The sequence below is a fragment of the Leptidea sinapis genome, chromosome 3 (assembly GCF_905404315.1).
Source record: "Leptidea sinapis chromosome 3, ilLepSina1.1, whole genome shotgun sequence".
Classification (NCBI taxonomy): Eukaryota; Metazoa; Arthropoda; class Insecta; order Lepidoptera; family Pieridae; genus Leptidea; species Leptidea sinapis.
Genome location: NC_066267.1, coordinates 4,108,478 through 4,116,444, shown reverse-complemented (window position 1 = coordinate 4,116,444; position 7,967 = coordinate 4,108,478). Strand labels below are relative to the sequence as shown.

At 36.5% G+C, this 7,967-nt stretch overlaps 1 protein-coding gene across 1 annotated transcript in view; it reads right to left on the bottom strand.

Moving 5' to 3' along the window:
- LOC126979386 (neuroligin-4, Y-linked-like) overlaps window positions 1-7,967 on the bottom strand; it is a 126,074-nt gene that overhangs the window by 64,009 nt on the left and 54,098 nt on the right. The gene's annotated exons all lie outside the window — the stretch shown is intronic.

Genomic DNA, 7,967 nt, shown 5'->3' with positions numbered 1-7,967 from the left:
ACAATTTTTTTTTTTTCCAAATGTGTATTAATTTCGTCTGTAAAATTTTATAATAAGGTGTTGGTGCTTTTATTTTTCTGGAAGCCATGTTGACATTCCGTTAAGATATTTTTTTTTTGTAAAAAAGTTCCTATTTGATTGACAACACATTTTTCCATAATTTTATCAATACTTGATAGTATAGCTATGGGTCTATAATTTGGAAATACTTTACGATCACCTCTCTTATAGACTTGACGAATGATTGCTTCCTTTAATTTTTGTGGAAATTTGTGATATTTTACAGATAGATTTATCAGCTTAGCTAAAACAGGGCTAATTTTATCAACAATTATTTTTAAATCAGACATACGTATAAGATCACTGCCTGGTGATTTATTTTTATTAATTTTATTAATTATTAGTTTTATGTCCTTGTCATCAACCGGTTGCCATCTCATACACACATTAGATAATTTAACATAAGTCTGCCTTTCCAGCCATTTTTCATCACAGGCGTGCTTTATTTGAACAATTTCCTTTAAGAATGTATCAGCAAATTCATTACAGACAGCCTGCGTGCCGCCTTGTTTAGTAATGTTACTTATGATTAGATTATCCAAAGACTGTTTATTTTTACCCAATAACTCATTAATTTTATCCCAAATTTTTTTAATATTATTATTACAATCTAAAATTTCTAAATACAGAACTTCGAGTCAGGTTATGTGAAGCACTTGTACTTTCAAAGCTCAATTACTGTGACGTGTTGTATGGTCCTAGGTTACTGTATAAAACAAAATGTTCCATCCAATGAATGCAAAATGCGTGCGCCCGATTCTGCTGGAAAATTCCTCCCAGGCAACACATTAGTCCATACTTAAAACATGCCAATATACTTAATATGTAAGGTCGGAGGTGTCTGCATTTAGCAACGTTGCTTTTCGGTATCATACATACTAAAACACCTCTTTACTTGTATAATAAACTTGAATGGCTAGGGCAACGCAGTGCTAATAATATAAAAACCAGATCTGCCTCGCAGATATTAGTTCAGGGGCAGTTTTCGTTACAGCGCTACTAAGTGCTGGTATAATATAACGCCACCAATTCAAAATTTTAGATCGAAATATAAAAATACAATTTTAGAATCATTATATAATAATGATCCTTGATATGCAATGTATCTTATTAATTAACACAATTCTGTATTTTTATTATGTATATTTAATGTTCACCAATATATAGTAATATATATCTCAGTTATAGTAAGTACCTAATGCCACCTTTATTATATTATATACAGTTACGTACAGATTATACTATGATTTAATATTTATTATTATTACAGTTATTTATTTATTTTAATTTTAATACACTATAAATTAAGAAACACGTAATAGAATATATAATATTTAGTCATTACCTTTGATACCTACCTTCACAAATTAATAACAATGGGAAGACTAATGCAACTGTCTACTCTAAATGTCACGAGGGGCTGCTGAAAACCAGTGTTGTGTTGGTGTCTTCTGCACTGACCAACAATATACTGAGTCAGCTCCTTTTAGCAGGGAATCACGCTCACACTGTTATTTTTATTACTTTATTATTAATCTTTATAATAGTGTTACGGTATTTAATTTAGTATTTTAAGATTTAAATTAATATTGTAAATTGCTGTGTTTTTGTGTGAGTGTTTTTTGTATGCTAATAAAGTGTTTCTATTTCTAAAAACTGCACTTTGGAACAACGCCACACATCCAGATGATGGGAATGATATCCTCATTTGTGGCGTGTCGTGCGAAGGTGGAATTCGGCGTCAGGAATCAGGTTAAACAGCTCATCGGAACACTCCCCGTGATAAATGCGGTAGAAGACACACAATGAAGCGACGTCTCTACGCAACGCCAGACCAGAGATGACAGCAATACTCCATGTGTGGCCGGACCTGCGCTTTGTAGAGCGCTAGAATTTGGGCCGGCTTGAAGTATTGCCGTGCTCTATTAATGACGCCCACCTTCTTCGAAGCCAATTTGGCTTTGCTCTCCCGAAATTGGCAATCGCTCGAGATTTCGAGACCCAGTATTCCGATACTAGGCAAGGCTTAAAGGGAAGTGTTGTCGAAGAGCGGTGATACGGCAAATGGTTTTTTTTTTGTGGTAAACGCGCAAACTTGAGACTTCTGGGAGTTAAATTGGATAAGGTTCAACTTACCCCATTCCGCGACCTTCTCGTGAGAGGACTCGATAAAAGACACAAGTTTCCCCCGGCACTGTTCGACGATTTTCCGAGAGAGACCTGCATGGCCCGTGTATACGGCATCACCAGTGCTGTCGTCTGCATAGCATTGTATGTTGGAGTCGTCCAACATATCATTGATATGCAGAAGAAACAGCGTGGGAGATAGCACACAGCCTTGGGGTACTCCAGCGTTCACGGGCTTTGGAATCGAGCAATAACCATCGACAACGACCTGTATGCTGCGCCCAGTGAGGAAGCTGGAGGTCCAATTGCATAAGCTCTCGAAAAGCCCAAATGATGGAAGTTTTGAGAAGAACGCCTTGTGCCATACACGATCAAAGGTCTTCGCTATATCCAGACTAACTGCCAGGCCTTCCCCCTTACTTTCAATAGCCGCTGCCCATCAATGTGTTAGGTATACCAGAAGATCGCCAGTCGACCGACAATGGCGAAAGCCGTACTGACGGTCGTTGATCAACTGGTGACCCTCAAGGTATACCGAGAGCTAGCGGCTAATTATGCTCTCCATGATTTTGGAAAGCAGGGAGGTAATCGCCATAGGCCTGTAGTATGTCGGATCCAAACTGTCTCCTTTTTTTGGATTGGATGGACAAGGGCTGACTTCCATGAGTCAGGGACTCTCCTTTTGAATAAGAGTGCTGGAATAAATGCGTTAGCACCGGCGTCATCTCAGGGGCACAAGTTCTAAGCACGATTGGAGAAATGCCATCCGGCCTGCTCGACTTCCTGACGTCCAACGAAAACAGAGCTCGCCGAACAGTTTTTTGTCTGAACTGTACTTCAGGCATGGAGCTCTGACACCGCGGGATGGTCGGCGGTGTTTATCCGTTGTCGTCGAGAGTCGAGTTGGAGGCAAAAAGAGTGCACAGGAGATCGGCTTTCTCTTTTGCCGTATGGGCCAGGGTGTCATTCCTCATGTACAACGGCGGCATGGACGGCTGGTTGAAGTTACCAAGAGCAGCTTTCGACAACGACCAGAACTTGCGTGTTCCGGTCGGGTAACTGGAAATTTTGCCAATTTTGACGACGTGCTTTGATTTGGCAAGGGCGATTTTCCGTTTAAAAAATCTGGAGGCACGGTTATATTTCCTCTTCAGAACTTTGCAGTTCGGATTTGTTGGGATGGCCTACGGTCCTCGACACTAACCTATGCGAAACATAGCGGCACTAGGCCACTATTTCACGCCGGTATTCTATGCGAGTGTAGTAAGTAACCCGAACGAGTCTGGCCTGATTGTGCTGACGTCATAAGACGGCAGCGTGACTCTCCCACTTTCAATAAGCCCATATTCGCCTCTTACGACACCCTTGGGCCTGGGACTACCCTATTCTTTATACGCCCCGGGGAAGCACAGGGCATAGTACCGAGAGGGGCACAGGGCATAGTAGCCCATATGGTTTAAGACTCCTGAACCTTTAGTTATACATGCAAAATTATTTTGCTTTCAAGAACAACATATCATTTAAAAAAGAAAATAGCGTGGTTTAATATTTTTACATATCAATACACATTCGATAGATATAAAACTGATATTTAAATAAGCAAATTGTGGTTTTATGATACTTATAAAACATCTAATGGCAGTCCATTGAAGATCTGTATCAAATGCCGCCTTCCATTAAGGTGACATGAAGTCAAAGCATTATTTTATGAGCGTAAAAGTAAGTGACACTGCAATACAATATAATGCAACATTTGTTCTCTTGTCTCTCTTGTATCACAAACGCAGACCCATTGTTATTTAACTTAACTTATCCCTTTGTTCAGATCTAGAAGAGGTGACTTGTCAATATCTAGATACATTTAATTAATGGTACCAATAAAAATTACCAAGATTATAATTAGTATTTATATTATAAATTATAATAAGTATTTAAATGGATCTATATCTAAAGTCTCATAGCCCAAGCAAGTTTTGTTATTCTCTGTAAAAATATAATAATGCCTTTATTTTATTTACGCCATATGTGGATTGATAACTATAAAAAAATTGTGTAATGCAACTTACCTATGATATAAAAATATTTTTGTTTATTTGAATAAGTGGAGGAACATACAATTAGGCGACTTAATGTTGAGGACATAAATTCAAAATTGGTTTTTAACTACATGGGCGTGACTTAGCAGCGTAATTAAGCTTTATAAAGCAAAGCAAATTACGTGGGAAATATTTTCCAATATGTAATAATATTAATCAATAGATTAAAAAACTTTCTTATAAGTTTAAGTTAACACTGTTAAAGTCTATCACACTTAATGTTACAATCAATGATTGCTTAATTTTGTAGAAAAATGGTATAAAATTTAGATTTAATGAACTTTTATTTCATCGAAAACATAATACAAGCATGTCTTACCTCAGGAAAATATATGTTAATGTTTAATCTAAGTGTCATCTGTTACATTTTTTTATTACTGTGAAAATACCGTTTCGCTCTGAAAGCCGCCGTAGCTAGTGAAATTACTGGGCAAATGAGACACCTTATGTCTCAAGGTGACGAGCATAATTGTAGTGCCACTCAGAATTTTAAGGTATTTCAAAAATCCTGAGCGGTACTCCATTGTAAATGGGCAGAGCGTATCAATTACCATTAGCTGAACAATCTGCTGATCTCGTCCTTTCTTTTCATAAAAAAATATTGTATCTAGCTAGAATAATGAAAGTTTCATGTAACTCACACATTTCTTGTTCATTTACAAGTCGCGCTTATACAAAGTTTTTATGTCAGTAAAGCCAATTTCCAATGTAGTATTTTTTATAATTTTATTACTTAGTTCATTAACAAAAGTTTTAAGATCGCACTGTTCTTTCATGAGTGTAGAAGTTGGCTCATTTTTATTTTTACATCAGACTTGATTTCCGAAATATTTTCACGTACCGCGTCCATTCCGTCCTGGGATAACATAAATCTCTCCAAAAACGTATTCATTCGCGATAGCTCACCTCGTTTCATGTTAATTTCATGGCTTAAATTACTTTCTTCTAGTTTTTATCGTTCTATGTGTAGTTATTGTGGATATCAACGGTGTCACCATAATTTTAGATAAATCTAGCTAAGAGCTGAATAGTGGTTTAGTATTTGTAGGTGATTGCAATAGGCTTATACTGTCTTAATTACAATGTATCAAAAATACGGCAAGCATTAAATGCTTAGATATTTAAATAAATACATTTAATTAACGGTATGTCATGGTATGGCTTCGTAAAACACACGCTATTGCAGCAGCTATCGTTATAGTTGGTGAGCGGAAATGTAACTCCACCTTCCTTAAAACACCAGAGGAATGACAGGAGCGTTACCGGCCTTTAAGGACATTCCCACTTCCAAATAGCGACACATATTAAAATTACTCATTTCAATTAAAAACTTCTCCTAAATTAATAAATTAAAAACTAAATTTCACTTTAAAACACAGTGCTATATTTTATTTACTGTTTACTGGAGATACATCTGCTCAAGAACGGAGTATAACCAGCCACTATGATTGGTGTTCGTGGACTGAGAGCAAATTTATGATTCGATCGAGATCTGGGTGGTGCTGCAGTTTCTCCAGAGGTGCAACATTGATTATCAATATATGGAAACGTTGAAGTGCTTATATGTTAACGCCACCATGTCACTCCGTCTTCAGGATCAGTTTTCGAAGCCTATTCGACTGCAGCGGAGAGTCAGACAAGGCGATGTTATATCACCGAAGCTGATCACAGTTGCATTGGAAGATGTCTCTATGATTCTGGACTGCAACGGACTATGCATTTATCAACGGCGAATACATCAACTCCGATTCGCAGACGATATTGTAATCATGGTAGAGACCATGGAAGACTTAAGCCATATGCTTGATGGCCTCAATACATCTATTCAAGGAGTAGGTCTCAGAATTAACATGGACAAGATTTATTCTACCTTGGACAAACAATCCAGTAAACGGGCTTTTGAATGAGGAAATCCGTAGAAAAAACAAAGTCAACAACGTAGCCCAAATGGTGCGAAATTGATGTGGCTGTGAGCACGACTCAAATTACGATAACGTACCGGAAAATGCAGTGATGGTAGACACTCTACAAGCCAACAAGATAATCTGGAACAGGTTGGATGAGGGCAGTGCAGGAGCGATCATCGGTCGGAAATATTTGGAGGAGGCATTTGTTCAGCAGTGAACGTGTTCTGATATGATGATGATGATGACATCCGCGCTAAGGCGACGGAAAATACGAAATCTAATTCATTGTTTTAATTATATATTGAGGAACTAGACCTAACAGAAAAAAAAGTGATCTGAAGAAATCTGTACAATCCTCGATCATTGCCATTGCGGTCACTCTGAGTCAGAATTGAAAGGTACAAACTATACAAAATGCCACACATTCACCTAGGAATACAAATGCAAAAGTACAAAGCTGTAGTTCTGTTGCTTTGATCGAATACTGCATACAGCTTCTTCTATAAAATGATATTATATCTATGCTAAAGCTTAAATATGGAACGTGTCAGAATTTTTACTTTATACCTCTTTAAAGCTCTCATCTGTAACGCAGTATTAAACTGCAAAAAAATATTTCCATGTTACAATATAATATTGCAAAGCTAGCCGTAGATAGAATTGTATATCTTGACTAAGTTTACAGTGCTACGACGTAACGCCTCGTAGCGCTACTTTGTAGACAGTTTTTCATTCCACTGCTTAGTGCTACAGCGTAGACGATATTAAACTATGACACTGATAAATTGTAACAAGAACTTTTCGTTCAATTTGGGAAAGCACATTGAATTTAACATGCGAAATTTTGATAAATACTTTTACGTTTAAGATACAATGATAAAATATAGTTAAAAATGTTTATATGAAGATAGATATTTTTATTTGTAATGGATAAACTCAAAAGCTACTTACCCGATTTTAATAATACTTTCCATGGTAGAATGGTATATTATGCACTTTAATGTTCTTTTAAATAAAATTAGAGAAATATACGTCTACTTACGTAGATTTTATTGTTAAAATAGGTAAATATTTTAGGATTTTTTTTTCAAACGTGTTCAATATGCTGAAGAAAGCTTCAGCATATTGAACACGTTTTAATATATATCAATATTTCTTAACATATTATGTATATTAAAAGGTGTATATAAAATTAGTATATATAAGGCATTATAAAAATAAAATATATTTGACTACTAACGACCTCGTATCCACAATCATACCCGTATCAGGTGGTGAAATCTCCGGCACTTTAACGTTGTAATTTGAAATTTTATTAATATTCCTCTATCTAAACCTTCTTGGCCTCATAAAATGTCCCAAGAGTAAAGCGATTTCTCGAACGCAGTAAAAACTGTTCGTAAAACCTCTCAGAGCCAGGATGAGTTTTCAAATAGGCAACTTTAGTGCGAGAAGTTTGAAGGGTTAATTCTAGAAAATTAGTTTCTTTAAGTTGAAAATGGTAATGGAGAACAGTTATCACCAGCTGTTTATAATCTTTTGCTCAAACTAAGTGCTTAATTAATGTTTTAAAAACCCCTTATAAGCTTACATTGTGAAATATAAGGATAATGAAGTGGTTTTTGTATGATAATAAGGGACGAGACAAGCAGGACGTTCAGCTGATGGTAATTGATACGCCCTGCCCATTTCAATGCAGTACCGCTCAGGATTCTTGAAACACCTAAATATTCTGACCGGAACTACAATTACGCTCGTCACCTTGAGACATAAAGAT